General features: G+C 42.5%; 1 pseudogene; it reads right to left on the minus strand.

Moving 5' to 3' along the window:
- Positions 1–16,777: 16,777 nt before the first annotated feature.
- LOC120592822 (uncharacterized) lies at positions 16,778–16,896 on the minus strand (annotated as a pseudogene).
- Positions 16,897–20,615: the final 3,719 nt, after the last annotated feature.

Below are 20,615 nucleotides of genomic sequence, written 5' to 3' on the forward strand. Positions count from 1 at the left end.
CTTCACATACACTGCAGCAGTGAGAACCTCGGCTGACCTGACACTCCCCTTCAGGTCACAGACCTGGCCCTGATTTAACCTGGTGCAGGGCAAAGCCCCCACATCTTCACCTCACACCTCCTCCCCCAGTAATGAGGACCCAGAGCCTTGCTGCTCAAAGATAAAGATTAGTCTCACCTGAAGCACTTTAAATATTACTGAGACTGGGCCCAACCCAAATGTTTCACTGACACCTTCTTCTCAGGGGGCACAAAAGATGTCACTGCAAAATGCCCCAGCAAATCTAATGGGAAGCGCCATGTAGCACTGCTCAGAGGTAAGACTAGCACATCTCCCACCTGCTTCTTTTTTCCCACCTTAATTGAGGCATAATGGACAAAAAATCTATGGATATTCAAGGAATACGATGTGATCAGTGAAATATATGAAATAATTATCACAATCAACTGAATACATGGATCAACTCATAATAACCATTTTTTATGTCCGAGTAGTGAGAACTCTAGGACTTATCTCTCAACAAATTTTGAATATGTAATACAGTGTAATTAAGTGTACTCATGATGCAGTACTGCAGATGGTGACATCTTACCAAAGTCTGTACTGTCTAACCACCATCGCCTCATCTTCTCCATTGCCCGCCCCAGTAAACCACCATTCTCTCTGGTTCTGAGTATGATTTCTAGACAGCACATACGCCAAGTTGATACAATACTTGTCTTTCTCTGTCTCTATTCATTCATGTTGTTCATTCCTTTCTTCATTTTTACGGCTGAGTAATATTTCATTGCATGTGTAAGTATATGGATCACACTAATGTTCTCCATTCATCTGTCAACACTTTCAGGTTGACTGCATACCTGCTCTTGTGAATAATTCACAGATATTTCTTCAAAATATGATTTCCATTGGATATATATCCTGAAGTGGACCCCCACTCCTTATTCACTATGTATTTCCTTCTCCTTCTATATATCTACCACCATATATCTTTCTTTCTTTTTTGTTATTCTGCTCGCTTTGTTCCCCTCTCCTGAGGATGTTTCAAGAACATGTACTGGGGAGCGAGATCTCAAATGCTCCCTAGAACGACAGTTTTGTAGTTTCTTTTATGCATCTGAAATTAAGAAAAGAACATAAGGTAGATTACTTGAAGATGAGAGAAAGCAAGGCAGGGATAGGTTATAGGACAGCTAAGGAGATGATGATGTGCCCTCCTGAGAGTGGTCATGTCTGGAGAAGCATTATTTCTAGCACATCGAAGGTGTGTTAACCTGGATGCATAAGCATAAAGAACAAGACTGACTTGAAAACCTTAAAAAATTCACAAGCCTGGGGTGTGACTAACTACCATGACTACCTAGTTAGGAATTCTGGTTCACTACAGCACCCCTTGTTCCTCCACAGCCCCCTCTTTTGCTTACAGTCATCTCCCTGGAAATCCCAATTTTCTCTGAACTCTATCTACCTCCTTGCAAGTCTCTCACTCATTCTCTACATTGGCATCTGTTCTCCTCACTGCTCCCATCACTTTCTCTATTTCCTTCTCTGGGGCCCCGTTTCTCCAGACTCCCTCGCGCATAGGAGTGGGATGGAATAAGAGGCCTGACTCCCCGACGAGCACATTTCCTAGTTGGGTGGAATGTGGAACGGACGACCAGTAAGGGGTACAGGGCACGTCCAGGTCACCCCCACAACCGCGGGGTCAGAGGAAGGAGAGGCCTAAGAAGCAGAAGGACCGGGCCTAAGGGGAACACGAGGACAGGGCGGGGAGGCTATTCAGGAGAGGGGTGAGGACTCCAGAATTCTAGGATCTAGCGCTGGGATGCCCGGCGCTACTTCTGGGACCGTGAGGGCGAGGCTGGACCGCGAACCCACCTCTCGGAATGTGGCGAGGGCGCCTGACGGACGGAGAGGTCAGGGAAGGGTTTTATGAAGGAAATCCAGGCGAAAGGCGGGTACGTGAACCAATAACGGAGAAGCAGAGGGCAGGGAGCAATCCCGGAGCCATTTCACACACCAAGGGAAGTGTAGGGACCCTTACGGCGACACAGGAACTTAAAGAGAGAAGGGCCGGCAGCGGGGGCAGTAAGGTCCATGGCGACCACAAACACCTATATGAAGAAGGGGGATTATGAAACGCAGGTTTAGTCTAGAAAGACGGAAACTCACGCTGCGCAATGTATCCTCCGCTCCCGGATCTCAGCTCCCTTATTTGCAAGAAAGAGCCAGGATAGAAATGGCCGGCATCCTGGGGTCGCTGCCTGGAGAGAGGACAGGACGGCGCAGTGACCCATGGGAAGAACGAGGAAAGGGCCGTGGGGCGGGGCAAGAACCCGGGGGCGGGACCTAAAGGGAGGGCCGTCTTGGGCGCTTACTCCGAAGGGGGCGGGGAAACAGTCTTAGAGGGAGGACCCGAGCCGAGCTACATAGGGAAGGGGCGGGGTCAGGGATAGACCTCACCTGCATTGTGACTGAGAGGAAAAAAATAAATCAGGCGTTGGTAGAGTCGTGGAAGGGGCGGAATTCGAACAGCGGGCAGCCGGCCGCGTGAGAGGCCAGGCAAGCGCAGTGACTGCGAATATTCGAAAAGTAAACCGTGTATTGGAGTGGCGCGGGCGTGGTTTCAGCGTTCTAGATCTTCGCTCCCAAGATTTCTTTTATGGATTTCTAACCCCTAGCGGAGCTGCCTGCGCATTTTAAGTTACTATGTCTAACAGTTTTAAGAAAGAATATTTGAGTCATGCGAGCCACTTGTGCTGGAAACTACGATGTTTCCTCGAGGTGAAAACGATTTAATTAAAAACTTATTTTTGCAGGCTGGTTGCATGTGGGTCCTGCTGGCGAGGCTGACGCCACCCAGCGGGAACTGGGATCTCGGTGGGTGGATGTGGCCAAGGGTGGGAGCCAGGAATATTTCTGCAATTGGAACTAATATAAGCAGTTTAATTAAACAAGAACGGCAGTTGTGTGGGGATGGATTATGAACTAGAATGTAAAATACAGATATCTCCCTGCTTAGAATAGGCAAGTTCATAATGACAAAACAGCATTTCTTTCTTAGTCCTTATTAATCGCAGAAGCCAAGAATCAACATTAACTGTGATTGCACGTACATGTAGTGTCCAGAATAGGTAAAACCATCGAGACAGAAAGTGTGTTAGTTGTGTCCAGAAAGTGGAGGAAGGGGAAATGGAAGCGACTGATTTGGGGCTAAAGGGCTTCCTTAGTGGCTGATAAAAATACATTAGAACCGAATGTGATGTTTGCATAACATTATGAATAGAATACACTGAATTGCCACTGAATTGTACTTAAACATGGCCAACCTTAGATATTTAAATTTCAATTTAAAACAAATGGAGGGATATCCAAATTATCTATCACAGATCAGTCAGAGCACTTGCTGACCAAGTTAATTTTTGCCTATCTCTGCTTCTCTGTTTGTGTTAAAATGAGAACACTCTCCCTGTCCACTAGGTGAACTGTGTTTTCCTTTCAGGTACAATTGACATTCACAGTTGTGGCAAACACTTTCCCTCAGGAGGAAGTACAATGCCTGGCTGGACCTATCTCAGAGAGCCTTGAACAAAGACGTCCTGTTGCAGAACTACAAAAACCTCTGTAAAAATCACTGACTACATTTGTGTATCTCTGCATTTTCTCTTTTGAGTCTCTCGGAAGCTTCTGATAATCAGTCTCAGGAATCCCTGTTCTTGGAGAGTGACTGAAGCTATTTTGATTCAGGAGCATAGGCTTCTTCATGTGGCCCGGGCAGCTTGGAACTGAACAAGATTGCATAATAAAATGGTAGTTATTAAGAAATCAGGTAACAGTGAAGACTTTCCTCTTCGGAGGACAATGTTCTAAGTTCCCCTCTGTAATTAATTTATTGACAAATTTATTGATGAATTTTAATTCGTCAATAAATTAATTACAGAGGGGAGTTAGAACATAGATACTTTAACCTATTCTAACATAAAGGAATTGGAAACACACACTTGAAAAGCCTCATGTTCATTCATACAAAGCAAAAGGACATTTTGCAGTGAAACAGATAATGGTTTTCTCATTTTATCGAGATACCTTATGCTGTGACGAAATTACTGAATCTGAACTTTATAGAGTCATATTTGAAGCCTCCTTAGAATTAGAAATTGTAAAGCAGAAAACATATGCCATCTATTCCCAGTGCTTCTGGGATTTCTTCACCAAATTTGAGGACCTCCACTACTTTTTTTCACACAGTCCTCACATGAGGCAAGAACAGAATTTAAATATAACTTATCGTAGAATTTCTCAGCACGTATGTGCACACTCTTCCAGGCCCCCCAAAGCAATGGAAGAGCAGGCAGATCCTGCCGACCCCACAGGCCAAGAGGGAGGATGTTGGCCCTTGCTGAGAATGTGACGGACATCACGGAAAAGGTGGGGAATCCCTAGAGGCTGTAAGAGCAAGGGAGTAACCTGGACTTCTGAGACCCGTTCCACAAAAGCAGAGCTTCCCAATCGATATTTTAAGGTCTGGCTTCCTCCATGACCTTTAGCCCACTCTCCAATGTCATCTGTATCCTTCATTCCTACCTACTTGGGTGGAAGGACATTGACCTTTTTCTCTTCACATGTTAGGCCTCCTTTATTTGCTCCTCAGTGGTGACTGGGTATGGCTTATAGACAGCAAGAATTGTTTATTAGAAAAAGGAACAAGAGTTTGATGGCAATTCTTCGATTCCAATCCAGCATGAGCTCAGATGAAAAGAGAGGACCCTGCAGAGTGTTAGAATATTCTACAAAATGTTTCCCCAAAATACTGTTTTCAGACATGACCTTTACTAGACAACACGTAAAGTTTTCAGATCCTGGTATATCACAAAGCCTTTCTTTCTACTCCAGCAAATCTCCAATTTGGTCCTCGAAAGCAAAGATCTGAAACTCTACTATACAAAACAGGAGTTCCCAGGAGACAGTATACTGATAAAGGGAACAAAACTCTGTGGCTGGGGTAGGAATTTTGAAAGAAAGTCATCCTGACCTAGTTCCTGGAGGTCTCTAGCATCATGTCCATATACAGTTTCCGCTGAGCTGGGTCCAGGCATTCCCATTCCTCCTAAGAGAAATATATGGCCATATCCCTGAATGTTAACCGTCTCCGAAACAAAAGGCATTTGCCAGTGGTCACAGGTAGAGGTCATAATGCGACCCAATATAAAAATGGAGTTAACAGAACTAATTTTGATCTAGGAGAGTATCCAAACTTAAATAGTAAGATCATTGACAGTAACGTTCTCAAACTGCGAGAAAAGATACGATATATGACCCACAAAGCCACTAGAGAGAGATATTTTACATTTCCAAAAAATAAATTTAAATTCGTAGTGTCAACTCGGGTTATGGAATTTTTAGTGTCGTATGTATATCTTACAAGCTACTTTGTGTACATTTCTCAACTGAAAAAGTAAGGACAACTTAGAAGTGTAAAATACTTCTCAAATTTTAACATAGATGACAATGAAGATTAAAAAAATGGAGATTGAGATTGAGGGAGGACTTCTGGGGTCAGGCCTCTGTCTCCATATTTTTTACAAGCTCACTTTTAATTAGTGATGCTGATGTCTTGAAATTTAACTATATGCTTGATATTCTAATATTTTTATTTATTAATTCATAATGCATATAAGTAATATGAGACAGTATTGTTCTTTCTCTTTTATGAGAACATTTTGTGAAACATCCAGTAAATGGTAGAGCCAAGGTTTTACGTCAAATTTTATCTAGAATTTTTCAGATAGAACACGGACCACTACGCAGAGACAACCCTCATGAACATTCATAGCAGTTTCTGTAACTGAAAAGAATAGAAACAACTTAAGCAAGTAAGAAGGAAGACCATCTCCAACAATGTGAACATTTTATGTGCACAGACATATCAAAACTAAGTACACATGAAAAGTGATACAAAATAGAATGATCAAATCCATGAAATCCACATTATTTTGCGATTCTGTGAATCTCCTAAGTCTAATTGTGGATGATACTCTTTGTATTTTATCAGCACAATAAGGAGAGGCACACACACAATAACATCAGTTAGAGCTATTGTTGCTTGGTCTTTCATTTCTTTAAAAAAAAAAAATTGTATATCATCTGTGTTGAGAGATCCAATAGAAATTGAACATATTTGAACATACATTATTACTATGATTCTTATAAACTTTCTTGAATATACAAAAAGTGATGAAGTATATCTGTAACATGAGAATGGAAGATAATGGAAGTTTACTGGGACAAAGCCTGATTGATTAAAGCCTTCACTTCAAAAGCCAATTATCTTGCTTTCTTTTTGCTGGCAGCAGAGGGAGTAAGGTACACGAGACACCATCAGCCATGTGTGCCATGTGGATTGTGAGGCCTGGCGGCACCTGTGTGCCTGTTGATGGCCTCCTCTAGGTGCGAGGGAACCTATGAGTTAAAGATGAATGAAGGTCGTCATGTTGAGTGTTTTCCAAACACTTATAATACAGAATGACTGAAATCACTAGGAGAACAACTGCTCTCGACGAGCACATAGGTAGCTGCAGGGGAAGTTTCAGTCTTTAGCTGTGGTGTTTACAAATCTTTCATTGCCTCAGAGGTGTGGCATGCAACATTTTGGAAGGAAAAAATGAAGAATTGGTCAAGAAGAAATGAACTGAAGCAAATGATGAAAATAAATTTATTTAACATTAATCAACTCAGTAAATTACGTAAAAATACATATTTGAACTTTTAATTGACAAGCAATAGTCTGTTTTGTTTGAAAACATAAAAGCCAATTATCTGTAGTTAAGAAAGGTAAGGGCCTTCATTTTCCAAAGGAAAGAGAAACTAAGAAGAGTTTCCAAATGAAATGTGATGATTTTTGCACTTCTCTCAAGAAATCTCTCCAAGACCTGTATTAACAATAACAGGAAAAATATTTAGAGTAAAGAGAGCACATTAACCAAGTGAAAATCAGGTGAAATGGAACAAATGAATGAGGAGACCATGGCACATGGAAGGACACATCATCACTGCTGTGATATTACTGCAAAAATAAATAAATAAAATCATATTCTAAATCTGATCATAAAACAACATTAGTTTTATGGAAATTTTAATTGACACAATGTGTCCTGTAACTCTAGTAGGGCATTTCAATAGTAAGTCTTTCTTACCAATCTAGTAAGCGGGTGCCTTTTAATTATTCTTACAGAACATTCTGAGCTATTCTGACCACTAATGCTATTCTGATCAAACGTGCACTTTCTTAATACCATTCTACAGCGCCGACGTTGCAGCCATGGGAACCTAAAACCTACACTTATAGGCAACACCTGAGCATCTGACCCGGCCCCATAGGAACCGTGGAAGTCAATGCCTTCCAGCATTGGTCTGTCAGAAAGAGGATATTTTCAATAGGCGAGGGTCATTAAATCTCAGAATTCTTTACGCCTTCAGGGAGCCTGGATGGACAGATAGCAGAGAAGGCTCTGGACAAAGCACAGAAGTATTCTAAAGAGCTGACCTTGACTCTCATAAAAAGAAAAGAAAACAAGTAGGTAAAAACAACCTCGCTAGACAGGAATCTCGGTAGTAGGAAATCAAAGGTCACAGGCTGTAAATCCACAGGTGTAAGGAAAAAGCAGAAAGAGCCTCTGACCCGGGACAGAACCTTTACCTGAAAAGCTGCCATTTTGTCTTCGTTCTCATACCACTCTAAGTCTTTGCTCGCGGGGTGTTATGTGAGGAATCACAGCGGCATCTTGAGAATGTGCCTTTAAGGGCATCAGCACACCCCCTTCGTCTGCTTTCACTACATTCACGAGCAGAACCTCAAAATGCCAAAAAGTCTATCCTCCCCTGTCCATTGTCACAGGAGCAATTGTCAGGGACAATGAGCTCCTATATGTGAAGACCAAACTGTGAGCTTTTCCTTTCCTGACTACCCGTGCTCTCCCTTCCCAAAGACATCCACAGATTCCCACAGCAATGAGAATGAGGGCTGCTCTCATGTCCCCCCATAGCCCTCAGGATCTTGTTACCTGCCCTTGACCAAAGCCTGTTCTCATCTTTCACAAATGTGCCTAAGAGCCCTCCTGCTAATCCTGGCCTCACGTTAGAATCACCTGGAACTTCATTATCGCAACATTGGTGTTGCACTCAGACAAGTTGTCCAATCTGTAGGGTGTTGGGAGCAGGTGATGTAAGGTCTTAAAACTCCTCATATGATCTAGTAGGAATCCAGAGGGGAACTATTTAGCTTGAATGAGCATGCAGATCTCTTGGGGATCAGGGACCACTAAGACTGTATGGCTCTGCCGGTCTGCAGGGGGCCCATGAAATGGAATCTTTAAGACTTTCCTCGTGGTGCTGACCTTGCTCTCTCAGACCTGTTTCCAGCAGCACTTCTTTTCTTCCCCAATCATTGATTATTTTTTTGAAAAATGCCAGTATAGAATAGAAGCTAAATATAAATGGATAGGAGGCATACAGAGAGGATGTGTAGAGTAGTTGTCCAGAGAGATTTTTCATTGTTGTGTCTAATTAACTTCTTACATAAAAGTGTTTTATGCAAGTGTTTAAAATTATAAGTGACTGCCCATCTGTTTTCCAAAGTGAATGTACGTTGTACTTCCCTTGTCTGCGATATGTGAAAATTCTAATTCCTCCACATTCTCACTGATGTTTGGTGTTACCACATTTTTAAATTGAGCCATTCTAGAAAATAAAAGTATGATGTCACTATAGTTTCCCTGGTGATTAGAACAAATACATTTTGAATAATGTTAATGTAGGGAGGAGGCAAGAGAATTAAAATGTTAATCAAGCCACAATCGGAAACAAAGCAAGATTCTTACTGGATTACTAACAACCCATTCTCCAACCCAAGAAGGGGAAACAGGAACCAAGAGTCATTACCTATGGCTAAAACCATGATGGGGAACCTATGAATTAAAGGCTGGGAACTGCCAGCAGGCCTTTCACTCTACATAGTCTTACCTTTTCAGGCTACATACTCTTCCCCTTCCTCACTGTATGTCCATATCAAAGGAAATAGGAACTAAAGAATGACTTATAAACTGAATTCTCTGAACACTCAAGATCCCTCTCAGTGCCTTTTCTCTGTCTCACTGTTCTCGTCTCTATTGTCTCTGTCCCTCTGAGGCCCTCTTGGTCCCTTTACTTTATCTCTCTCTGTCTCTTGCACTGTCCCTCTTACTTTCTGCCTCTGAGAGGAGACCACATTCGGTCTGTGGAGTGTTATCTGTTTTCTAATAAATGTTCCTTTTGACTCTAACTTTGGCATGTGTGTTGAATTCTTTCCACACTCTTCGCCAAAGGACTCTGTTCTTCTCTTGGTGCAGGCTTTGGTCTCCCCCCTACTACGGGAAATTTTCCCTGTCCTGTATCAATGCGATATACATATATATAACTAGCGAGGCGGATGGGGAGAGGGAGAGGGGAAGGGTTGGAGGGAATGGATTCGAATAATATTATCCCTTAAAAGAATTTCATAAGCCATAATATGGATGAATCTTGAGGACATTATCTAAGTGGAAATAAGATAGACATACCAAGAGAGTGATTTCTGTAAAAGTGGAAATTCTCCAGTTTCAGGGAGGCAGTATCTCCAGGTGCAAGCAGTAACTCAGTCACAGGGAGGCTATATCTCCAGGTGCCAGCCCCAGGAGAAGTGCAACATTCCAAGGTGAAAATAATAAAACTGTCTACTAGGCCCTGTTTGATCCGAGAGTTCCCCAGATACATTTATCTTTGTACAGAACGTTAATGGCTAACTTCTGCTTCTTGTAATCTGCTTATTCAAGGATGTAGGAGGCTTTGTAAGCTGCCTCCTCTGGAAGCTCGGGGCTGATCTCCTCTAACCCTGTGTGGTAGAGAGTCAGTCGCCAGCCAGCTAATAAAGGTTCATAATTAATCTCAATTGGCTCCGTGGGTCTCAGAATCATTCGCGCCACAACAATTTCATGATTTCAATTATATCTAGAATTTAAAATGTCAAACTCATAACAGCGAAGAAGAAAATGGTGGTTTCCAGGGTTTGAGAGTGGGGAAAATGGAAAGACATTGGTCAAAACGTTTCAAGTTTCAGGTATGCAAGAGGAGTAAGTTCTGGGGATCTAACGTATAGCATTAGATAATGAGACCATGTTGTGTGTTTGAATTTGCTAAGAGAGTAGGTTAATGTCCCTCACACACATACTCCGTCTTTTCAAAACCTGCTCAACAGGAACTAATTGCCAGAGTTCATATAATTTTAATCTATTTAAGACACTTTCGTGTCTGTTTCATAACATAAAGTAACAAGTAATTTAATGTAAAACCTTAAAATTTTCTGGAAAAATTATATTAGAAGCTATTTTGTTCTTTAAAGGGTTAAAAATATTAATGAAAACTCTTTCGTACATAGATGACATAATGGGGGGCATCAATACTCACACAACAGAGAAAGTAAACTGACCCCAATAAAGCCTAAGTCCTCTGTGAATCGCCCCTTCCTTCTCCTGACCCCACAATCCTGAATTCAACCACTAAACCACTTACTATAGACCAAATGTTCCTGAATGGTTTCATGATTGCTTCATCAGATTTTCAAGGACCGTATAAAGTAGAAACAACGGACTTATCTATTAGTTTGCACCTGTAGACCTGTTCAGTGTTCTTCACCAAAACACCAGAGATCTGGAGTGACTCCTACCTGGGTTGCCCACGGAAATATCTTGCAAGGAAAATGTTCAATATTCCTGATTGTAAATCTGCTATCAGCTTTGCCCCTTGAATGAGGTGCAAGGTGGGAAAGTTGGAGAGTTCAGGCAGGTGGGTCTGCACAGTAAGAAGGGGATACAGGGCAAAGGTGGCCTGTGGATGAGGTGTGGTGTGGTTGCCGAAAACAAGGTGTGTGTGGGATTGGGAGTGGGGGGAGAGGGTGCAAAGAAGAAATGGAGCTTGCAGGGGAAATGGACACAGGTGGACAAATGGGCATGGGACAAGGGAGGGGTTGAAGGGGCAGAGGTATCGGTGGGCAGCAGTGAGCTAAAGGACCCAGGAAAAAGAACTACAATTAGTGACTCAAGGAGTAATGGGGCACGATCATGAAAAAAGGGGGTAGATGGGGCATGCTCACCACAGGAGGGCTGGCAACAGAAAGAATGCAATAATTGCACTGGGGTCACTGACATGCAGGATCAATTATAGGGCGAGGAGGAAGGCTGGCACAGGGCTGAAGGAAGGGTAGAATTTGAACCTGACACTCTTGGAATGCTGAGATAGACTTCTTAGTGGGATGAAAGTCCAAATGGATAGACTGGGGGTGATGTGGCAATGTGGATGTCTTAGATGATTGTGTAGAGATAAAGGGGCAGGTAGAAGTCCAGGACATGGAAGGTGATCCAGTAGATGAAGGGTGTGGGACAGAGCACGTTCTCCTGAGTGATAGGTGGAGGTCTGAGGTGGCAGGAAAATGGAGAAGGAAGATGAGCGGGATGGAGATGGAGGGATGAACAAGTCACAGTGAAAGTCAATAATTCATTCCTTTACTCGATTTCCTTATTGCAGTTGACTCACAATTTACTCTTGGTTTTTAAGAAGTTTTATTTCAGGAGACAGGAATCTTATGTGTACAAAATACCCCTGAAAGCCCCTTGAACTAAATGTACAATATAAGAGTGCAGGTAAGATTTAGGAGGAACAGTTCTCAGGCTTTTCTGTGATGCCAGTTACAGAGTTACCCTAGGGGGTCCAGCAGGAGATGTTTATTCATCCCCAATACTTAGTAATGAAAATAAATGTCTGTGGCTGCCTTCATACCAAGCTTTGCTTATGTCTTAAAGAATTTTACACCCAAAATCCGATAGGATGAAAATCCTTTTATTTATTGTGGTATTTCTAAAATACAGCACCTGTTGTATAGTAAGAAAATAAAACATAGTAAACGCATTATATTTGAAGTAATCCTTTTTTCTTCTCCCTTGTAAGAAGCCATCCCAAGAGGTAACCATTAGTAATAGTTTCATGGCTATGTTGTAATATTTGCCATTGAAAACAATCACATTCATGTTTTATTATAAAATATTTAAGTACTAAAATAAAAGTCACCACTGATACCCCTTGCCCAACACTATTTTGATCTCCAGATGGAACAATTTGCATGTCTTTGAGGCATATCCTCCTTTTTATGCATTTTGGGATATAACATGCCATTACATATTAACATATAGGAACGTATCATTACGGACATGCATGTTGTCATACTGGACTTACTGTCCAATTAACTCTTCTCCTCATTTACAGTGCAAATGTATATTTATCACGTTAGGCTATCTCTGTCTACACTCACACTGACAGGTAAAGACACAGTAGATTAATGTCTACTCTATGTGGATTTACAAGTGCAAATATCATGAAAAATACAAATGACCAATAAGCCGGAAACGAGTTCAAGAAACTTTAGTACAGTCAAGTATTGCAACAATACTAAAAAGCTGAGATAACTCTGTCAATCCTCATGTGGAAACATTTTCAAATTACCATGCTACAATGCAAGTAATTAAATAGTATATGTATTGCACAAACCACAAAGGGTATTTAAAAAATCTAAAAAGCATATGCATGATGCCCGCCATGTTCCAAGCATTGTACTAGATGCTTGACTAATGTTAACCCAGTTCTTGTAATAATGCTATAGTAGGGACTCTTGATATAATATCCATTTTTCACATGAGGAAAGTGAGACACAGAGCATAATCACTTACCTCATGTCATGCAAGCAGTGGCTGCATGAGGATTCCAACTTGGACCACCTGTCTTCACAGTTTCTGCCACTTCTACACTATGTGTCCCACCTCCCTCCGCCCCCCCGCACCAGTGCACAGGTAGATACATTGCTGTACCCATAGAGTTCTGTAAGGCCACACCAGAAACTGTGCTTAAGGGTCTGCCGAAGGAACACATAAGGCGGCTTTGCTCTTTGTTGTATTTTTATTGGTCTAAATTTCAAATCTGTTTTTACTTACTACCTTTATTTATGACCTAATATAAAAACTTTAATGCAAATATGAAAATAATGTCAGACTGGAATAGGCATAGAATAAAAGCAAAGCTCACAAAGGAAAATTCACTTTACCCTTTATAACAAACACTTCTAAATATTGCTTCAATGGAAAAATTCGGAGCACAGATATCAAGAGAAAATATTTATTTATTACTAAGTTCTTCAACAGCAAAGATGTATGGAGTACAGAACACTCCATTTGAAAGAAATGTGAAAAAGAATAAATGTTCTCAGAATATTTGACACATAGTCATGCTTAACTTTTAATATTTACCTTCATCATTTACTTTTAAAAGATGAGAAAATATCAGTAAGTCAATGGGGAAAAAACCTGCTATGCTACCATGTCTTGTGGAAGTATACGTCTTTCCCATGTTATTTTCTGTGGAACCACTACCATGCATACATTGCCTTTTAAATAACTCTCTGATTATCTCTAAATGTTTTATTATCACCTGCTTTATTTCTTTTATTGGTCATAATCTACTTTCTTTCCATCTTGGGTCATAAACTACTTTATGAACTACCGAACATATGTATTATGCTATTGTGGCGGGCTGACCCTGCGTGATCGTTTCCCACTCGAACGAGTTACTTCCTGACAGCCGCCTCTCCACCCCAGCTCCCAGGACTCTCAGGCTGATGCGGCAGTCCAAAAATCTGCTTAAATGATTAAGCAGGTTTCCTTATAGTTTGGGAGCCAATCAATGTTCTCCTTATGTTTGCTTTCCTTATATGGAATATCTATAGCTGTAGAGGAATATGGAAGTAGAATATTGTATAAAACTGCCTGCTATGTTACAATTGGGGCTCAGGTTTTGGATAAGAATCTGCTGAGCCATCCTGGCATCAATAAACACTGCTTCCTGCTTATAGCCTCAGTGTCCCATCTCTCTGTTCAAGAATCCTGCAACATTTCTAGGGGCTCGTCCAGGACCCAGAGATGGTGGTTTTTCGCCTCCCTTGTCTTCAGGGTCTGGCCCCCGGGACTCTGGGAGAAATGGATTTCATCTGGCTCACCAGAAGACTTATTGTCTGTGGGGGAGGATGACTCCTCCAGTGGTTCGGGGCGGTGGCTCTGAGAGCTCAACAGAACCCGGAGAGGCACAGGAACCAGCCCAGGTGAACCACCCAACTGAGTGGTAAGGACCAAGGTCCCAGGAACAGCCTGTCCACTACAGGACAGAAGGGGAGTCTGATTGACTCCCAAGGTCACCCGAGTACTTCACATTTGTTAGAGGAAACTGTGACCTCTCAGGTACATAGGGCAGAGGGTGGAGTGTGTTTAGTGTGTGACTGCATGTGACTGAGATGTGGCCTGACTATGAAGCGAGAGTTGAGCCCCTATCTACGGTTCTGTGGTGAACCTCATATGGTTTACAGTGGTGTCACTGGATCTCTGTGAGGAGTTTACGCCAGTGATCCAAGTCGGGGGTTTATACTGACTCACCAATTGCTAAGAGATGCCTGAAAGATCCCCACGAGGGGTGTAGCCGGAGACAAGCAAAGCGAATCTGAGTGCTTGTGCAACACTGACCATGGCTGGAAGGATGGGTAAACAACAGAGTAAACAGACACCTTTAGATTGTATGCTTAAGAATTTTAAAAAGGGTTATTCAGGAGATTATGGAGTTAAACTCACACCAAGGAAACTCCGCAACTTTTGTGAGATCAGCTGGATCTCTTTTGGTATCGGGTGGCCAGCAGAGGGGTCTCTAGATAGGGAAGTCATTGCAACGGTGTCTCAAGTCATTACTGGTCAGTCAACCTGGCCACACAGACCAATTCCTTTATTCTTAAATCTTGGAGGTAATAGGTCACACACGACCCCCTTGGTTGAGAGTCTGCCTAAAGGAGAACTGTAGGGTCCTCCTAGCCCAAGCCTTGGCACCCTCCAGAGGTCAGTTGAGGGAAAAGAAGCTTGTGTTATCAGCACCACTCTTCTCCTTGGGGAACCGTGAATGACATAATCATTGCTTCTGCCCCCACCCCCCCGAGTTTAGGGCTGCTTGAGCACGTGAGTCAAAGATAATCTGAGCCTGGTGTGTTCCTAAAAGGTCTTATCCCATCAGTGCCACAGGGCAGTCAGGCAATATAGAAATTCATGAACGACTTCTCTTTGTCCTAGGTTGCACAGGCAGGGTTGCAGGAAGGGGCGAGGAAGTCATCCTCCATTTGCTCCCATAATGGTAGTTTGTCTTTGAGAAAGGGATCCCACAGGCTGAGTTACAACTGAGTGTTCAGCTCCGGTGTCAACCGGCCTCCGACTATCATTTGGACCATAGGCTCCTGGGGGCCTAGCAAAATGGAGCCTCTAGTCTATTAAGAGAGTCCCACCAGGAACCCGAGTTCTCCTTCAAGGTGCCTGGAGTGTGGGCTGATGACAACCCTCCAGGACTCCCCCAACACATTCCTCTAGTGGTGGTAGAGTTAAAACCAGGAGCTGAGCCAGCCTGCCAGAAACAGTATCTCATCCCCCATAAGGCACAAGTGGAGATCCAAAAACATTTAGAGAGAATTCTAAAGTATGGAATTCTCAGTCCTGGCCAATCATCCTAGAACATGCCTCTCCTGCTGGTTCAGAAGGCAGGGACCAATGAGTACTGGCTGGTCCAAGATTTATGAGCAGTCAACTAGGTAACCTCTGCCTAGGGGAACCTCAGCACAGGTGGCAGAACTCATCGCCTTGACCCGTGTCCTTCATCTGGCAGCAAGAGTGTGTGTTAACATACGCACTGACTCTAAGTATGCCTTCACCACCCTCCATGTTCATGGAGCCCCGTACAAAGAGAAAGGTCTATTTAATTCAGGAGGAAAATACATAAAATAGGGAAAAGAAATTCTGGAACTCTTAGATGATATGTGGGCCCCCAAGAAAGCAGCAGTCATGTACTGCAAAGGACATCAAAAAAGGGAAACCATAACAGCATGGGACAACCGAAGGGCAGACCATGTTGTCAAACTGGCAGCAGCCGAGGAGACGGCCAGCACTACAGCTTCCTGTTTCTTTATCCCTTAGCTAAATGGGACCCAAAGTACTCACCTTAAGAAGAAACCTTGTTTAAGCCTGAAGAGGGGAGCCTCCTACCCTGTGGGTGGTAGAAGTTCAAGGATGGGCGAATTGCGGTCCCTCGGACCCTAGCCCCAGCTTGTATCAAGCAGTTTCACCAAAGGACTCACCTTGGTCACACTGCCCTAGAAACCACTCCAGACCAGAACTCCTATGTCCCCTGGCTCTCTAGCATCTCCCAAGCGCTATGTGAACGGTGTGAAGTCCATGCTTACAACAACTCCATCAAGGCTGTGTGCCCCACTGGGGATCCAAAGTGTCGGTGGCACCCCCTTAGAGGAACTCGAAGTAGAGTTCGCTGAAATGCCTTGATCACGGGGCCTCAAGTATCTCTTGGCCTTTGTATGCACCTATTCTAGTTGGGTAGAGGCTTGTATCACCTGGACTGAAAAGGCCCGAGAAATAGCCATACTGTTCCTCTGAGAAATTTTTCCCTGATTCGGCCTACCAATTACCATCGGCTCAGATAACGGGCCAGCCTTTGTAGCAGAAATAGTGTAGCTACTAGCCAAAAATTTAGTAATCAAAAAATTACTTAATTACTTACTTTAAAAAATTAATTAATTAATTGTATTATTTATTTTAATATTTATTTATTTAGTTATTATTATTATTATTTTAGCCTATAGCACCCAGTCTTCCTAGGTGGTCTCCCATCCAAGTACTAATCAGGCCCAATCCTACTTAGCTTTCAAGATCAGACGGGATCGGGCTTGCTCAGGGTGGCATGGCCGTAGACCTGACCAAGAATTTAAATATTAAATGGAAATTGCTTACCGCCTATCGACCACAACAGGTGGAACCCATGAACAGGACCCTTAAGACACAGTTGGGAAAACTATGTCAGGAGACACATCTACATTGGGACGAAGTCGTCCCACAGCATTATTAAGAATCAGGTCGGTCCCAACCAAGAAGCCTGGGTTCTCCCCCTACAAGATCCTACATGGATGGCCACCACTACTCATCAAAGGACTACAAGGAGACCTCAAGGAAATTGGTAAACCGACTCTGAGACGACAGCTTCAGGCCCTAGGGCCACCTTCCAGACTCTCAACCAATGGGTTAGGGAAAGGCTCCCTGTCAGTTTAACCACTCAAGTTCACTCCTTTAAGCCAGGAGACTCTATCTGGGTATAGGAGTAGAACATTCAGGCCCTAAAACCCCTGTGGAGAGGCCCCTTTACAGTCATTTTGTCTACTCCCACTGTAGTTAAGGTTGCTGAAATAACGTCCTGGATACATCATGGCAGACTTAAACCAGCAGCTGTAGAGTGGGAATGTGTTCGAGACTCCTCAAGCCAACCCTCCGGAAGAAAACACTGATTGCGCCGACAGACCAGGGGTAAGACGTCGGCCCTGCTTTGGTCACACCGGAAGCTGACCAATCTATGCGCAGCAGAAGCCCGAGGACAACATCTTGTCAGGATGGGACCCTAGCAACCTCTTTGGAGGCTGGTTCACCAATGCTGGTGGCTTTAAGACCTTAGTTGGGATAGTACTCCTCCTCCTCTTCAGGACCTGCCTTTTCCTCCCCTGCCTATTATCTCTATTATCGAGTCAACTACCTCCCTCATAGAGGCTATAGTAGAAAGAAAAACTGCAGCAAAAGTCCTCATGCTCTGGGGGTACCAGCCTCTAAACCAAAAATTAGAAGAAGGAGATGATGCTCTTTGATCCAGTCCTGGGTCTGAGCATCGAAGGGGGAAAATATGGCAGGCTGACACTCCCTGATCATTTCCTACTCAAATGAGTTAGTTCCTGACTGACCCCACCCCCAAGACTCTCTGGCAGATGTGGCAGTCCGCAAACCTGCTTAAATGATTAAGCCAATTTCCTTATAGTTTGGCAGCCAATCAATGTTCTCCTCATGTTCTCCTTACATATGTGGAATATCTATAGCTGTGTAGGAATACGGAAGTACAAGACTGTATAAAACGGCCTGCTATGTTACAACTGGCGCTCAGGCTTTGGATAAAAATCCGCTGAGCTGGTGCCGGCATCAATAACTGCTGCTTCCTATTTATAGCCTCGGTGTCCCATCTCTCCGTTAGAGAATCCCACAATAGTATCACTCAATGTCTTCAGTCTTTCCTCATCAGAATTATTTCATTTTCATTGTTGTGTTTAGACTGTCTCCACTTGATTTTTGACCACAGATGTGATAAAAATATTCTCATTTTCTTCCTGGAAAAACTTTGAAAATAAACCCTGAGAGAACTGTCAAACCATGGATAATCCTTATTCTAACACATCTGACAGGTAGGCTGAGTGTTCCTAGCAAGAGTGAACCAATGGAGGTGAGGACACTATCTTAGTCATCTGAGAATAAGAAAAGATTTCTTTAAAAGAACAAAACATCTGAACTACAACGGAAAAAAAATGACAAAATGGATTATATTAAAATTAAGAGATTTTCCTCATCAAAAGTCACCTACATAGATAGGTAGTTAGATAAACACATAGAATCATAGAACACTCACTGAGAATAATACTCAATATACATAGATATCTTCTATAAATCAATAAGAGAGATATTGGCAACATAACTGAAAAAAAGGGTAAAAAAAAGAAAAACTTCTGAAAAGCGTTTACTCAATGGCATAAGATGGAAAAGATGTTCATTCAAATTTCTTGTTCATCAACAAAATGCAAGTAGTCACTACCTGGTGCTATTGTACAATAACCAGAATGCTAAAATGAAAACGACAGAAAATTTCAAGTGTTGACAAGGATTTGAATAAACTAAGAACCTCATCAACTGCTGCTGCATATAAAATTCACGCACGCACTCTAGGAAACTGTTTGGCAACTCTCCTAAAGCTGAACAGATATACAGGCATACCTCATCTTATTGCATTTTGCTTTACTGCACCTGGCCAATATTGTGTTTATTTTACAAATGAAGGTTTGTGGCAACTGTGGCTCATGCAAGTTCGTTGGTGCCCTTGTCTAATGGATGAGCAAAGAAAGTGGTTTCTTTAGATGAAATCTGCTCCTGGTGAAGATGCTGTGAAGACTGTCAAAACAACAACAGAGGTTTTAGACTATTACATAAACTTAGTTGATAAAGCAGCGGCAGAGTTTCAGAGGATTGACTCCAATCTCGGAAGTTGTACTGTGGGTAAAATGCTGTTAAATAGCATCATCTGCACCAGAGAAATTGGTCATGAAAAAAAGAATCTAGCAATGTGGCCAACTTCATTTTGTCTTATTTTAAGAAACTGCCACAGCAATCCCAACATTCTGCATCCACCGCACTAACCAGTCAGCAGCCATCAACATCAAGTCAGGAGCCCCCTCCACCAGCAAAAAGATTACAACTCCCTGAAAGAGGATGGTTAGCATTTTTTAGCAGTAAAGTGTTTTTTAACAAAGGTATGTACATAGTAATTTTAGACAAACTGCTATTGCACACTTAACAGGCTATAGTATATTATAAACATAACTTTCATTTGCACTGGGAAACCAGAAAATTAATGTGACTCGCTTTATTACGATATTTGCTTCACTGCTTGGTCTGGAACCAAACCCACAACATCTCCGCGTTCTGCCTGTTAAGCTGTGACACAACAATACCATTGCTAGGTATATATCAAAAATAAATTTCTACACGTCACATCAAAACACTTTCTAGAATTCAGACATATGCATTATTCCAAGTAGTGCCAAACAGAATCACTCATCAGCAATAAAATCACAAATATTATATGGTAGTTAAAAATCGAAGTACAAGAGTTCATGCATTATGATTCTGTAGAGAGCCAGATCTGAGCAAAGCCATGCTTGACTGCGTTATAATCTGCCAAGGACAGAGAAGCAAAACAGTGAACAGACAGCTGCTTATAGTTTAGAATAGATAACCGGGTACAGACAGGTCTTAAGACAAGGATGTGAATAAACTATTTTATTGTTGTCATCAAGTTTCAAGTCCTAAGAATAAGACTCCCCTTCCCTCCTTGACCTTCAAAAGTATATAATAAACGTGCTGAGCTTGCCTTGGGGTCACTATATCTGAGCAGAGTGCAGTGTCTCACCTGGCCCCAGCTTTTGTGTATACTGTCTCTGTGTTTTTCTGCTGAGTTCCCAGTGAAGAGTTTACTGTTTACCATTAGCTCTCAGCAAAGACTACAGCCACAGTCCTGAAGGATCACAGGCTGTGCTGACACTTTCAAGTTTACAGAAAACTCGTAAAGGCAGTAACGGCTGAGCAAATCTGCTTGGAAAACAACGTGTACATGTTTGTTTATGCAGGTCTATTGAGCATCTACTGTGTTCTCTCATGAGGATTATGGTCACTAGTTTGGGGATGTCCCCACATTATGAGTTAATCCTCATGATACCCAGGGGTGGCACTAGGTGTCCCGTAAAAACCATGAGCGTGTAGATCCCGGGCCCTTTCTCTCTCCTTCTGTTCCTCATCACTGATATGTAACAGTGTCTGTATATAATAGGAGTG

This window comes from Pteropus medius, unplaced genomic scaffold (assembly GCF_902729225.1).
Source record: "Pteropus medius unplaced genomic scaffold, Ma_sr-lr_union100, whole genome shotgun sequence".
NCBI classification, from domain to species: Eukaryota; Metazoa; Chordata; class Mammalia; order Chiroptera; family Pteropodidae; genus Pteropus; species Pteropus medius.